This window comes from Enhydra lutris, unplaced genomic scaffold, assembly GCF_002288905.1.
Source record: "Enhydra lutris kenyoni isolate GAN:26980312 unplaced genomic scaffold, ASM228890v2 scaffoldscaffold53, whole genome shotgun sequence".
NCBI lineage: Eukaryota > Metazoa > Chordata > Mammalia > Carnivora > Mustelidae > Enhydra > Enhydra lutris.
Genome location: NW_019154137.1, coordinates 10,727,493 through 10,743,892, shown reverse-complemented (window position 1 = coordinate 10,743,892; position 16,400 = coordinate 10,727,493).

Here is a 16,400-nt window from a genome sequence, read left to right as displayed (position 1 = left end):
GTAGTTCATATACACAATGGAATATTACTCAGTCATCTGAAAGGATGAATACCCAGTTTTTACATCAGCATGGTTGGGACTGAGGAGATTATTCTGAGTGAAATAAGTCAAGCAGAGAAAGTCAATTATCATACAGTTTCACTTATGTGTGGAATATAAAGAATTGCATGGAGGACATCAGGAGAATGAAGGGAAAAATGAAGGGGGGAGAAATCGGAGTGGGAGACCAACATTGAGAGAAGATGAACTCTGAGAAACAAACTGAGGGTTTTAGAGAGAGAGGAGTGGGGGGGATGTGTTAACCTGGTGATAGGTATTAAGGAGGGCACGTATTCCATGGAACAATGGGTGTTATATGCAAACAATGGATTTTGGGACACTACATCGAAAATATTAATGTACTGTATAATGATTAATATAATTTAAAAAAAGAAATAAGAAGCCTTATCTGAAGGAACAGCATCTGAAGGATCAAATGAAGAGTTAAGGGGCACCTGGGTGGCTCAGTGGGTTAAGCCTCTGCCTTCGGCTCAGGTCATGATCTCAGGGTCCTGGGATCAGGTCCTGCATCGGGCTCCCTGCTCAGCAGGGAAACTGCTTCCCCCTCTCTCTCTGCCTGCCTCTCTGCCTACTTGTGATCTCTCTCTCTCTCAAATAAAGTCTTTAGAAAAAGGTACCTCAAAAATGATTTTAAAAAAAGGAACAGTAAATATAAGCCTGATACCATAAAAATATATAAATATAAAAGAAATATAAAATATATAACTATTTAAAATGAAATAGATTTATATACATATAAATATTTTATTTATAATATTAATTATAATTAATTAAAACAAATATAATATTTATGTTTATGATATTTTAATATATTATTTTATATTTTTATATTTAAATATAAATGATTTAACAAGATTTAAAAATTTTAAAAATAAATAATAAATAAAAATTAAGAAATTTAGATAAAAGAAAAGTCTGGCACTATTTCCACCAGAAGTGAACTTTGGAGTTCACTTTCGTGCACTCTTTTATCAGTACATTGGCATATGCAAGGGGCCTGTGTTTTCTTCTGACAGAGGAGTCTCAGGGACTGGCTCAAAGAGATTGTCCTTACAAAGATGAACCTGCCAAATGTGAAGGGTTAACCTGTCTTAACCTGTCTGTTCCCATACCATCAGTACACCTGACACCACAGATCTCTTGTGATTTATCTCTGGCCAATGCCTGGGATTTAAAACTCCAAGTTTTAAAGAGCCAGACAAGATGTGGATGCCTCCACTGGAGAGCCTTATGGCATGCCCAGCACTGTCCTGTCCCAAGAAAGCACTTGCATAATGTGTGTACAGTGGCTAGAATCTATTGTGATTTACAGCAAATAGCTGTGACCAGTTATCTGCCATCTTGGGGCAACTCAGTCCCCTACTCTGTTCTGTCCCAGGAAAACAGTGGAACATCAGCTTGAATCTATTGTGGTAGACAGCAAGAAACAGCAATGAGATTTTCTGCAGTCTCCAGTCTTTGCTCTCTGTTCAGTTCTGTCCCAGAAAAGTAGCCTCTCAGTGCATGCACAGTATCTTAAAGTCTATTGTGACTTAGTAAAAAGCTCCTATCAGTTTATGTGTCCTCTGGATGCACCTCTGTCCCTGCTGTTGAGTGCTGCTCAATGGCTCCCAACTGGCCTTTTGTCCTGGGAGAGGCAAAATAAGCTCTTCCAAATGTATTCCAAGAAGTAGAGCAATCTCTCCCAGTGGGATCCAGAGAATAACCTCACCCTGTGTGAACCCATTATATACATATGAATATATATGTGAACCCATTATACATATATATATATTTCTATCTTATATATATATATATATTTAAAATATATATTTGACATCGCATTTTTAAATATATTTAAATTTATATTTAATTACATTTAATTTATATTTATATTATGTATCTAATTATATTTAATTATACGTATTTAAATGTATATTTAAATCCTATTTTTATAGCATTACACACACACACACACACACACACACACACGATCTCTTCTTTATCCATTCATCTATCTGTGGACAAATGGGCTGTGTCCTGTGTCCATAACTAGACAATTGTAAATAACACTGTTATAAACATAGGGGTGCATGTATCATTTTGACTTACTGTTTTTGTAGTTTTGGGGTAAATAACCAATAGGGAAATTGTTTAGAGGGAATAATAAATAGGTTCTTCAGAAAGTCAAAGATTGAACTACACTATGATCCAAGATCAATTTAAGCAGGTTTTGTGTTACTAGGAATTTATTGATTTCTTCTACAATGTCCAGTTTGTTGGTATGTAATTTTTCATAACATTCTCTTACAGTTGTTTGTATTTCTATGGTGTCAGTTGTTGTTTCTTCTTTTTTGTTTGTTGTTTTGTTTTTAAGTACTCTTTTTCTCTCTTTTTATGAATCTGGCTAGAGCTTTATCAATTTTGTTGACCTTTTCAAACAACAAGTTCCTGGCTTCATTGATCAATTCTATTGGTTTCTTAGTTTCTATATCATTTATTTCTCCACAGATCTTTATTATTTCATTCCTTCTGATGGCTTTGGGTTTTATTTGTTCTTCTAGCTTCTTTAGGCATAAAGTTATTTGAACTTTGTCTTGCTTGTTGAGGTGAGCCTGTATTGCTGGGAAATTCCCACTTAGTACCACTTTTGCTGCATCCCAAAGACCTTGGACCTTTGTGTTTTCATTTTTCTCCATATAATTTTTGATTTCTTCTTTGATTTCTAGGTTAACCCATTCATTGTTTAGTAGCATGTTATTTAACCTCCATGTGTTTGTGGTCTTTACAGATTTTTTCTTGTGTTTGACTTCTAGTTTCATGGTTTTGTGGTCAGAAAAGCTGCATGGTATGCCTTCAGTCTTTTTTAATTTGGGGGACTTTGTTTTGTGCCTTGATATGTGATCTGTTCAGGAAAATATTCCATGTGCACTTAAAGAAAATGTGTATTCTGCTGTTTCAGGATGGAATGTTTTGAATATATCTGTGAAATCCATCTGGTCCAGTGTATCATTCAAACCAACTGCTTCCTTGTTGATTTTCTGTTTGAGTGATATGTCCATCAATGTAAGTGGGGTATTAAAATACCATAGTCTTATTGCTTTGGTATCAATTATTTCCTTTATATTTGTTATTAACTATTTTATTTATTTGTGTGCTCCTATGTTGGGTGCATAATATTTATAATTGTTATGTGTTCTTGTTGGTTTGTCCTTTTTATTGTTATATAGTGCCCTTCTTTTTCTCTTATTACAGTCTTTGTTTTAAAGTCTATTTTATCTGGTGTAAGTATCACTACACCAGCTTTATTTTGGCATCCATTTGCATGATAAATACTTTTCCATATCCTCACTTTCATTCTGCAGGTGACTTAAGTCTAAAATGAGTCTCTTGAAGGGAACACATAGATGGTTCCTGGTTTTCTATCTACTCTTTCACCTTCTATCTTTTTATTAGAACAATGTTTTATTAACCTTCAAAGTAATTATTGATAGATATGAATTCATTGCTATTTTGTTACTTGTTTTATGGTTGTTTTTTTAGTTTTTCTCCAATCTCTTTTTCTTTTACTCTCATGGTTTGCTGGCTTTCCTTAGTGATATACATGGATTTCTTTCTCTTCATTCTTTGTGTATCTATTACTGCTTTTTGATTTTTGGTTTACCATTCAGTTTATGTATAACATTTATGTATATATCAGTCTATGTTCAATTGATTGTTGATTAATCTTGAACCCATTCTTTCCTCTTTCCCCTCCATGTTTTAGGTATATGGTTTCATATTTTACCTTTTATTTTGTGCAACCCTTGACAGATTTTTACAGTTATATATATTTTTACTGCTTTTGTGTTTCCTATTTTTCATACTCTTATTTATGTTCTTTCCTTTCCACTCAAAGAGTCTCCTTTATCATTTCTTCCAAGGTGGTTTAGTGGTCATGAGTTCCCTTAGGTTTTTTGGTTTGTTTGTTTGTTTTGTTTTGTTTTGAGTTCCTTTAGTTTTTGTTTGTTTGAGAAGCCCTTTATCTCTCCTACTATTCTGAAAGATAGCCTCATTGGACAGAATATTCTTGGCTACAGATTTGTCCCTTTCAGCACTTTGAATATATTATGCCACTCCCTTCTGGCCACATAATTCTCCTTTGAAAAATCTGCTGAAAGTCTTATGGAGTTTCACTTGTATATAACTGTCTTCTTTTCTCTTTTTGCTTATGAAATTTTTTTCTTTATCAGTATTTTTTTTTCCATTTTAATTACTATGTGTCTTGGTGTTATCCTCCTTTTGTTGACTTTTGGAGGGGAGGGTTTCTTTGTGCATCCTGGATCTGTATGTCTGTTTCCTTCCCCAGATTAGAGGTATTTTCAGCTATTATTTCCTCAAATAAATTTTCTGACCCCTTTTCTTTCTTTTCTTCTGTGATCCCTATAATGCAAATGTTACTATGTTTTATGGAGTCACTGAGTTTTGTTAAGTCTATAATCATTTGGCATAGTTTTTTCTCTCATATGTTCAGCTTGAATACTTTCCATTATTCTGTCTTCCAGGATGTTAATTCATTACTCTACTTCCCCTAGCCTGTTAACTATTCCAGCATATTTTTTATTTTATTTATTGTGTTCTTTATTTCTGATTGTTTCTTTTCTATTTCTTGGTTAAGGGTCTCACTGATATCCTCCACTCTTTTCTCAAGCCCAGGGGTATCTTTATGAACATTAGTTTAAATTATCAGGCATATTATTTACATCCATTTTGGTTTGGTCTCTTGCTGTAGTTTTGTCCTGTTCTTTCACTTGAGACATATTCCAGTCTCCTCATTTAGTCTAACTCTCTGTGTCTGTTTCTGTATGTTAGGAAAGTCAGTTACATTTCCTGTTTCCTGTCATGGGCAGGAACACACAATTTTAACAAGGTGACATTAGTCCTCTTCTATAGGTCATGTAGCTGCTCCAGTGACCAGGAGGTCACTCCACTGTTAAATACAAGCTTTAAGTGATAAAAAAAAAAATCCACCTCACCAGTGATTTACCTGTATCCACACATCTTAATATGTTATATTGTCATAGACATTTAGTTCTCTATATTTATTATTTCCTCTTTGCCCTATAAAATATTTAGAAACATGTTCATTTCCAAGTGTGAATAATTTTCAAATGTCTTTCTTCTGTTGATTTCCTGTTGTACTTCATTATGTCAGAGAATTTTTGTATGATTTTAATTCTTATAATATATATATGTGTATATATCCATATCCATATATCGACTCTCCATAAAAAATTAACAATATATATGTGTTATAATCTGGATAGTCTATCTCTGTGAACATTTCATGAGCACTTGAAAAAATATTTATTCCTTGTTTTTTTTTTTTTTTTTTTTTTTGGCTAGAACATTATATATATGCCAGTTAGACCCTGTTGGTCAATGACATTGTTCATATCTTCTATAGCCTTGTGTAATAAGTTATATTATTTCAAGCTAGATCAAGAAGGACACAAAACTGCAAACTTAAGTTACACATAATAAAATTTATTGGGCAGTACTTGTGCAAGCTTGAGTAAGAGATCTTCTAGAGACAGTGGTACATGAGCACCAAACAGAAGGGAAATAGTACAAGGGACTTCCCAGGAGAGAGCAGCAGTTCTGAGATGGAACTTATGTTAGGGGTATCACTCAGTAGAAAGATAAAGAGTTTCTGGGCCAGAACAATTAAAAAACAGCAATAGTTTGGAGTCTTTAATAGCTATAGTGTTTTTCTTATCAATAGTAAATAGATGTGGGGTGTAATTCTCAGGGTATATAAAGTAGATATACTCTAAATGGCTAAATGTTAGTGGGATTTATTTATTTTGATATATTTAAAGCAATTGGATGTATACAAACTTGAATTTGATTTGCAGGTTTTGGGTTAACTGTTCTAGTCTTATATGAAGAAGTAAGTATTATAGTGGCCATTTTAACCCAATGCACAGAAAAACATCTTTGGCCAATTTATATATAACATGTTGCTTATTATCGGGCTATATGTTCTTTCATTTTTTTTTTTTTTGAGAGTATTTTGAAGTTTCCAGCTGTAATTGTGAATTTATCTATTTTTCTTTCAGCTCTTTTAGCTTTTGCTTCAGGTATTTGGGGATTTTATTGTCTGGTGCATATATACGTCATCATAACCATAGCTTCTTGGTGGATCAAAAATATCATCATTATATAATACCTCTCTTTAGCTCTAGTAATTTTCTTTGCTATGAAATCTATTTATCAGCTATTAGTGTAGCAACTACTACTTTTTAAAAAAATAAGCTATGCATTATATATCTTTTTCTATCCTTTTGCATTAAACTTTACATGCCATTGAATTTTAGTTTAGTTTCTTATAAACAGCATATAGTTAGGTGGTGTTATTTTTATTTATTTTGATAATATTTTACTTTTAGTATATCTAGACTCTTTACATTTAAGATAATTAATGACATACTAAGTGTTTAAATCTGTCATTTTAAAATTTATTTTCTGTTTGTTTCCAATTTTCTTATCCTTCTATTTTTATAATAGTCTAAGAAATTACACCAATTTTTTTAGGATTCCATCTATCTTTATTTATAGTTGTTGAGTATATTTTTTGGTAGAATTTTCTTAGTGGTTATCCTGTTATAATAATACTTGACTTATCACAACCTATTGGTATATAGATTTTACTACTTCAAATGAAATATAGAAGAATTATTTCCATTTAGTTAACTATAGATTTCCTACTTTTAAATACCAATGTTAAGTTTTAGGTTGTATTATATTTTTCTTTCAGTCACCAAATATGATTGAGTCATGAAGGCAAATGATCCTATGCACTTTTCTTTCTGTTGTTTCTTCATTATTGCTTAAATACCCTTTCTTTTATTATTTACTTTCATTTTAATGAAATTACTTTGGTATTTTTTAATAGTAGGTCTGTTGGTGATGAACTATTAGTTTTCCTTCATCTGCATATATATTTATTTCTTGTTCTTTCCAGAAGTATAATGTTTCTCAGCTGACAGTTCTTCACTTCCAATACTTGAAAAATGTTCCATTTTCTTCTTGCCCCCAGGGTTTCAGATGAGAAATATTTTTCCTTTTGAATTGGTATTCCTCTTTATGTAATATGCAAGTTCTCTTTGGTTTCTTTCAAGATTCTTTTTGGTCTTTATTATCAGAAGTTTAATTACAATGTGCCTTGACATAGTTACTTGGGATTACTTATGTCCAGGTTCTTTAATCTACAGATTTATGTATTTCACAAAATTTTGGGAAGTTTTCTTTCAATTTTTCTTCAAATACTTTTTAAAATTATTTTTGTCTTTCTCATATCTGCTGAGCCTTATGATATAAATGTTGGATCTTTTGTTATTATCTTTCAAATCCTCCAAACTCTATTCATTTATTTTTTTCTATCTAGTTTTTCTTTCATTCACATTGAGTAGCTGAAATCTATTGTTCTGTTCTTAAGTTCACTAATTCTATCAGTTACTTCCACCTACTATTGAGTGCAACCATTGTGTCATTTCAGTTATTGCATTTTTCAGTTCCAACATTTCCTTTTTTTTGGTAATTTTTTTTCATAAGATTCATGACTTTTTCATTTACTTTAAGAGAAATTGAAATTGGTGTGTGGAGGTTTTAATTGTGATTACTTTAAAATATTTGTCAGATGCTTCCAACTTCCACGTCTTCTTATTATTGGTGTCTGTTGCCTTTTCTTATTAGTATTGTGATTTTTCTGGGTCTTGGTATGACTGACGGTTTTAATAATTGTATTCTGGACCTTTCAGTATTATATTAGAAAGCTCTGAGTTTTACTAAATATTTTAGCACGCAGTTTAGATTTAGCACATAGATTATGGCCTACTTTGTGAGCTATGGCTCCAATGACAATTTAATTTTCAGAGTCACTGTAGTTCTGTTTTTTTTTTCTGATTTATCTGGTTCTTCAGAATCTCCCATTGGTTCCTGCTGGTGTAGCCTGAGAGTGTAGAAGGAATTTCTCCTGGTCTAACCACCTAGTGCCTCTTGGTGAGGGAAGGGAATCTCATGCCCATGGAGATAAAACTTATTTCCAAGGCTAGATGTTGTGGCAAATTCCCTCTTTTAGTGCTGTTTTGCTGTTAAGTGTCCATAGGGATTTTCTGTCCTATGCATATAAACAATGCTTCCCAGACCAGGAACTTGTTTGGGCTGGATCTTTTTTCCAGTGATACCAAGCCACCTGTCCATGTGGTGTTTCTAGTTTGAATAGGATTCCCTAGCCTGCAGAAATGAAGAGTCATTCTTGGAATAGGTAGTTGTTTTGTTAGGAAACCATAGCTGAGTGTGTCTAGTTGAGGAAATGCTTCTCAGATCCATGGGGATTGAGTGTTTCTAGGTCTGGGGACTGTAATGGTTGGATATCCCTTGCCTAACTGCCTCACCTCCTGATGCTTCTAGATGGGGAAGTCAAGTCTCAGGATTGGTGGAGATGATGAGTATTCTATGGTTGGGTACTTGTGACAGGACCCCTCCCCCCAACAGTGCTGTTACTGCTACCTGCCTGGTCAGTATCTCTAGGTATGGAAAAATGGAATCTCATATCTTCCAAAAAAGGACAGTGGTTCTCCTGGCCACTTATTTTCAGTTGATTAGTGATTAATTTTTGCCTGTGTTCCTGAGTTTGTCTCGTATTGGTGAAACTCCCATTTCATCCTGGATAAGAATGAGCATACCTGAACTCATTGCTATGTTTCGTTGCTATGTTGGCTTCAGGAGTCTCTGGGACCAGACTACCTTGTGCTTTTAGGTCAATCATCATAAAATACATTGCTGCTCTGTCCTTTCGCTAGTCCTTGTGTCCTTAGGCATTCTAACTTCCCCTTTATACTTTCCTAGGGTATCCTTTGGTTGGCTCTTGCAATTTTTACAAGGTTTATAGTTGTACTTAGTGGAAGAAGTAGGGAGAAATGAATCTATTCCATATAGTGAGACCAGATGTCTTTCTTGTATTCTTTTTGGAAGCTCCATTTTTTTTTTAATTTTACTTTCTTTGAAGCACAAATTACTTCAGTCTCCTCTTGCATTTTCCTTGTCCCATAGCTTGATTCATAACCACTTTTCTTGGGGCCTCTCTTTCATTTTATTGAAGAATGGTGTTTAGAGACCAAGATCTTGCTGCTAGATATGCTAATTATTACTGGTTTCATTATCTACAATCTATTTGTATTTTATAATTACATCAGTTAGGGGCACCTGGGTGGCTCAGTGGGTTAAAGCCTCTGCCTTCGGCCCAGGTCATGATCTCAGGGTCCTGGGATCGAGCCCCGCATCGGGCTCTCTGCTCAGTGGGGAGCCTGCTTCCCCCTCTCTCTCTGCCTGCCTCTCTGACTACTTGTGGTCTCTCTCTCTCTCTGTCCAATTAAAAAAAATAATAATTACATCAGTTATTATCTACCCCGGTTCCTTCAGTGTAGCTGTATTTATAAAATGATCCATTTGTTAGTGTTTGAATTTAATTTGAGTCTCTGCTCTTAATCTTGGTTAGTCTTAATTATTTCTTTATATGTTTAGCATATGAAGTGTATTTGAGACATTAATATGGTTCTAAGATTCAGACTTTCAGAAAGTATCATTCCCCCTAATATTTGCTACATAGTTCCAATTTTTCCATTCTTGCCACTTCTTTTCCACCTGCCATATATAGGTAACCAATCAGTTTTCAGCATATTTATCTTTTGCACAAATGTGGAGATATATGTTAATTTTTATGTCCTTTATTTCTTAAAGAGTAAGACAATCTTGGGAGCTTTTTTTTTCCCCTACTTAATCCTATGTCCTGGAAATCAGTTCATAGCAGTTCATAGATTTTTAGTTATAGTTAGAAAGACTTTCCCTGTATAAAATTTAAAGGAGGGACGCCTGGGTGGCTCAGTTGGTTAAGCAGCTGCCTTTGGCTCAGGTCATGATCCCAGCGTCCTGGGATCGAGTCCCACATCGGGCTCCTTGCTCATCAGGGAGCCTGCTTCTCCCTCTGCCTCTGCCTGCCATTCTGTCTGCCTGTGCTTGCTCTCTCTCCCTCTCTCTCTCTGACAAATAAATAAATAAAATCTTTAAAAAAAATTTAAAGGATAGTTCACTCATGTTTTCCTTTAGTATTTGTTTGGTGTTAATTGTTTTTATGTTTTTTTAATTTTTTTTTATTTTTAAATCTCTTTTTAGTGCTCCAAAATTCATTGTTTATGCAGCACACCCAGTGCTCCATGCAATACATGCCCTCCATAATACCTACCACAAGGCTCACCCAACTGCTCACCCCCCACCCCTCCAAAACCCTCAGATTGTTTTTCAGAGTCCACGGTCTCTCATGGTTCATCTCCTGCTCCAATTTCCCCCAACTCCCTTCTCCTCTCCATCTCCCCATGTCCTCCATGTTATTCCTTATGCTACATAAATAAGTGAAACCATATGATAATTGACTCTCTCTGCTTGATTTATTTCACTCAACATAATCTCCTCCAATCCCATCCATGTTGATACAAAAGTTGGGAATTCATTCTTTCTGATGGAAAGAATGTGGTCTTTTTGTGGTCCATATATACTATGGAGTATATATACTCCATAGTATATATGGACCACAACTTCCTTATCCATTTGTCCATTGAAGGACATCTTGGTTCTTTCCACGGTTTGGTGAACATGGCCATTGCTGCTATGAACATTGGGGTACAGATGGCCCTTCTTTTCACTACATCCATATCTTCGGGGTAAATACCCAGTGGTGCAATTGCAGGGTCATAGGGTAGCTCTATATTTAGTTTCTTAAGGAATTCCCACACTGTTTTCCAAAGTGGCTGCACCAACTTGCATTCCCACCAACAGTGTAAGAGGGTTCCCCTTTCTCCATATCCTCTCCAACACACATTGTTTACAGTCTTGTTAATTTTGGCCATTCTAACTGGTGTAAGGTGGTATCTCAATGTGGTTTTGATCTGAATCTCCCTGATGGCTAGTGATGATGAGCATTTTTTCATGTGTGTTAGCCATTTGTATGTCTTTATTGGAGAAGTGTCTGTTCATGTCTTTTTACATTTAGATCTCTACTACAGTTGAAATTTATTCTTGTATATGTTGTGAGATATAGGCCCACTTATCTCTGCACTATTTATTTAAAAGCCTATCTCCACTGTAGTAATTTAAAATGTGGTGGCTCATTTTGAGGAGCTGATAACTTGTGACATGAAAACAAAGTATATCTGGCAAAATAATGCAGAGCACACAGAGTAAACTAGGCCACCACAGGAGGGTTTAGGGAAATAGTGTTATCTCAGGAATTATGGTGTAATTAAGTCTAAAAGTTGGAATTTGGGAGATGGATATGAGAGGAATTGGTTTGACAAGGTCACATAAACAAGAGTAATGGGGAAATGGATCAAATATTGATTTTATTTGCAGTAATATTTTAAAGCCTCCATGAAATAAAAATAAGAGTTTCATTGAACATTTTTTTTTTGTCATGCAATGTAGACATCACTGTTCTAGGATTTTTGAGGTAAAAGGCATGGAGAAGACAGCAAAAGATATGGTAAGATTGTGCTTTACAAACTGAATTTGGGATTTTATTTCATGGACTTCCATTTTATGGCAGTTTATGATTATAATAATCATGTAGCTAATGTTCTGTAATTCAATTGCAGCACTGTTGTGAACATTAACAATCATGTAGCAGATCTGAAAAGCAGTGGGACAAATGGGTAATATTCATATTTCAGTTAGTTACAGACTATTGCATAATTATTTAAGATAAGTTGCCACTTGTAGAAAAAGTGATATTGGCATTGAATTGGAGCAGTTAATTTTGTGACTAATGTATCCTTTTAAAGATTATGGTAGGAGGCACTAAAGGGAATTTATGGAACATCTGAAGATCCATATCTTATTAGAAGTCATGATACAAAAAATATTAGTATTTGCAATTTTTAGGATAAAATTGTACTTCTTTCTTGTCTATAGACACAATTATGTTGCAATGTATAAATTAACTATATTTTGTAGATTTCTTTTTTTGTAATCCTCCACTTTGACATGTGTTTTTAATGATAGACTTTGTGGGTACTCTTACTTCCTTATTTAATTTTTAACTGCATAAATCTATATACATTTTAAATGAGATTGTAAAAAATAAAAAAAAATGAGATTGTAAAGGAAGCATTATATGTTTAAGGCATCTGTGTTTTCCACTAAGATTAAAAAATAATTAAAATATTTGAAACTATTTTAGAAATCATTAGATTTTAATGGCATTGTTTCAAAAAAGGATATGTAGTAAATTTCTAAAATATTGAAACTTGAATATATTAATTACAGTATCTGTAAAACTTTTATTTTAATTATGTACGTTTTACTGTACTTTTAGGTAAGCATGTTTAATTCCAGGAAGAAAATATATTTTTCTTTTTGTTAGTTTTTTTTTTTTTTGAAAATACAGTAAGTCTCATTGAACCATAATAATCTCTTACTTTGTGTATGCTATTTTTCCTAATACTAAGTGTCTGTGTGTATATGTGTGCATAGAAATATGTTGAATTACTTTAAAAGTATAATTATAACTTTGTCTTGAAAACTGAACAGATAATAAACTTCCATAAAAATAGTTTGTTCTTGTTAGTCTAGAAGCAAAAGTGGTCCCAACTGAGTCATAGTTAAACCAAGGTGTAACAGAGAATGGGATACTGATTACAAAACATCACTTAAATGACCAGCTCATATTATTAAGGATTAATATTATATTTATACTTACTTTTAGTACCCAGAGCACATAGCACAATGCTGGGTACACTGCAGATACTCATTAAGTTCTTACTGAATGAATATAGGAGTAATCTGCATTAGATTATTTAAGAAATTCCTATAAGGAAGCTGGGAATAGATAAAAGCACTTTGTAAAAGATGTAAGTACAACTCAATAAAAAAGTGTAATTACAGAAATAATAGTCCTGATAGAATTTTACAGGAAAGAAAATGTCATTCTTCATTTTTTCTCTTTATGTAATTTGATGCTTTATTGTTTTTTTTAAATATTGCATCACTGATAATTGAAAAGGACCAGTATCTCACTGACAGAACTTTAAGTCACCATCATAATAGCTATGCTGGTGATCTCATCTGACATTTTTGTTTGTTTGAGTTAACTATAAGTTATTCTTAACAGAGTCTACATTGTTTGGAAGAGTAATATTATATAAAGTTTCAGTGATTTTTTTTTTAAGATTTATTTATTTATTTTGGAGAGAGAAAGCAGGAGCATGGGGGAGGGTCAGAGGAAAAGGGAGAGAGAGAATCTCATGAAGACTTCCCTCTGAGCATGGATCCTGAAGTGGGGCTCAATCTCATGACCCTGAGATCATTATCTGAGCTGAAAGCTTAACCAACTGAGCCACCCAGGTTTTAGTGATGTTTTAATGGAATCTAATGACACCACTTCAGGGAAAGTTGCTTAACTTCATACGTAACCATGGTTTATTACTCTCTAAGACCTGTACTTTCTCAGCCATTCTGGAATCCATACTCCTCTAAAGACCAGGGTAATTGAATTATTCATGTATCAGGCTGTTTATAAATATATGTGTATGATGAAAATTTTTAAGTCAATATTCAGATTTATAAATAAACCAGAGAAATATTTAGGGATTTAGGAAGAAACTACTGAGGTAAGAAAATTAAAGTTAGGCTTATTAGGCTAAAATTCAAAAATAGATGCTGCATTATACTAAAATCTTAACTGAATTATATAAAAAAACTAATAAATACTTAAGTATTTGTTCTTTGTCACTTATCTTTGTAGGATGAAAAAAATGTTAAAAATACTTTAGTTTGGGATGTCCTGGTGGCTCTGTGGGCTACGTGTCTGCCTTCATCTCAGGTCATGATCCTAGGGTCTTGGGATTGAGTCCTGCAATGGGCTCCTTGCTCAGCATGGAGCATGCTTCACCCTCTGCCTGTCACCTCCCTGCTTGTGCTCCCTGTTTCTCTCTCTCTCATTCTCTCTCTCTCTCCCTGACAAATAAATAAATAAATAATCTTAAAAAACTACTTTATATTGGGGCATCTGGGTGGTTCAGTTGGTTAAGTGTCTGTCTCCACGTCAGGTCATTATTCCAGAACTCTGGAATTGAGGCCCATTATGGGCTCCCTGCTCAGCATAGAGTCTGATTCTCCCTCTCCCTACCCCCTGCTTGTGTTCTCTTTCTCTCTCTCTCTCACTCTCTCTCTCTCTTACAAAGAAATAAATAAAATATTAAAAAAATACTTCACCTTTACAACTAAAGTGGTTGCTCAAATTTTGAATGTAATCCTAATGTGGGACTCCTCTTGGAATCTCTGCTTAAGAGTTCTCACTACTTGATAACTATTTATATGTAATTAAATTATGTTTTCCTTTTTATATGTTGAAATATTTTGTACTTTAAATATCCTAGCTCTTGGCATAAGAGTCAGTCACTGTGTGCATAAAACATCATGAATGAATAAAGTGATAAAGAAAATGATAAACAGCTAACTCCTATTATTGAAGCTTTAGTATGTGATCTAAAAATATATATCCAGTAAATGTTTTATAAAAACCATATATGTTTTGATTCTGAGCTTGCACCTGAATTTACAGAGATAGAAATCCCATTGTTTTCATTTAAGTAGTTCACAGTTTGTCAGAGAAGAGAGACAGATAAACAGTAAACAATATATGTGTAATGAAGTGAGTGATGAAGTCTCAGAGGATTCCGGAAATTTCACTGTTCTACATTTGTAAAAACAGGGAAACTTTCATGTTAGAGGATCTTTAAAACATCTTGAACACTAAAATGTTTTAAAAACACCTTTTGAAGAAAGGATTGTTATATTTTGTCAAATTTAGTAACATCTTTCTAAACACTTGACAGTGTCTTCTTATATATGCTCCTGCCTTCTTTCTAGACCATATTTAACTAATGGATTTACCAAACTAAAGTTTAAAGTTATACAGAAGTGTTTTGTTTGACTCTAACTTAGCCACCTGTTTCCCCCATCATGAGAATCCATAAAATAGCACTTACTGAGGGAAAAAAAAAAACATAGTAACCAATAAGCATCAACCTTTATCTGTTTTTGTTTTTTTTTTCCTCCCAGAAGCCAAGAGAGAGAAAAATATCTATGGGGGGGTACTTATAAGAACTGGATACCATCATTTAAATCCCTTGCTGAATGTGTCCACAGTTTTTTTTTTTTATAATTTTTTAAATTTTTTTTTTATTTTCAGCATAACAGTATTCCTTGTTTTTGCACCACACCCAGTGCTCCATGCAATCTGTGCCCTCTCTAATACCCACCACTTGGTTCCCCCAATCTCCCACCCCCGCCGCTTCAAACCCCTCAGATTGTTTTTCAGAGTCCATAGTCTCTCATGGTTCACCTCCCCTTCCAATTTCCCCCAACTCCCTTCTCCTCTCCAACTCCCCTTGTCCTCCATGTTATTTGTTATGTTCCACAAATAAGTGAAACCATATGATATTAAGCTTGATAAACCATACTGCATTATCAGAAGTAGAAACAGTATTAGATATATGGCATGAGAAAGTAGTCATGTAAAAACATGACAAGGGACACCACCCTGAAATTTCACATTCCTGAAATTAAGGAGAAAAAAATTTAAATTTATTATTGTCCCTGTATTATGGATCACACAGGATAAGATGAGTTAGGAGACTGTAGGGTTACAGCAACTATTGCAATATGGAGCAAAGGCACATATATCAGAGAAACATAGCACACTGCTCTGAGGTGTAGCTAAATCTCAAGATTCAAAAGAACAGTTCTCAATATCAGATGCCAATTCCTGCCCACATGAAACCTTAAAGTCTAGACAACAAGTTATAGTGATATTTTGATTAATTAAGGATATGACTGCAACCATGTCAGAGTAGGCACCTCAGGGGAACTCTGTTTTTAAAATCCTCTCCATATTCTTCACTCCAATAACAGGAGTGCATTCTCAGGGAGAGGTGGGGAATTTGGAAGAGTTAAGACTTCCTCACTCCTTCTGGCATTATCAGTTTTCTTAGAGAGAGGCGTGGGTGGAATTGGGCGAGAAGAAGAACTTGTAAATGAATAGGAGATTAAATTTTAATATGACTAGGATAAGACAATTGAAACGAGAACTACTTTCATATCTAAAAATTATAGAAATTATGGAATTTAACTAAGATATTAAGGGACACTAATCTCTGGGGAGAAAGCAAGAATTGAACTGAAAATAGTTGATAGTACTTCTTGGAACAAATAAAATATATTTATAACCCAAGTGTCACCTTCACAAGGTGGGGATCCTGGTGATT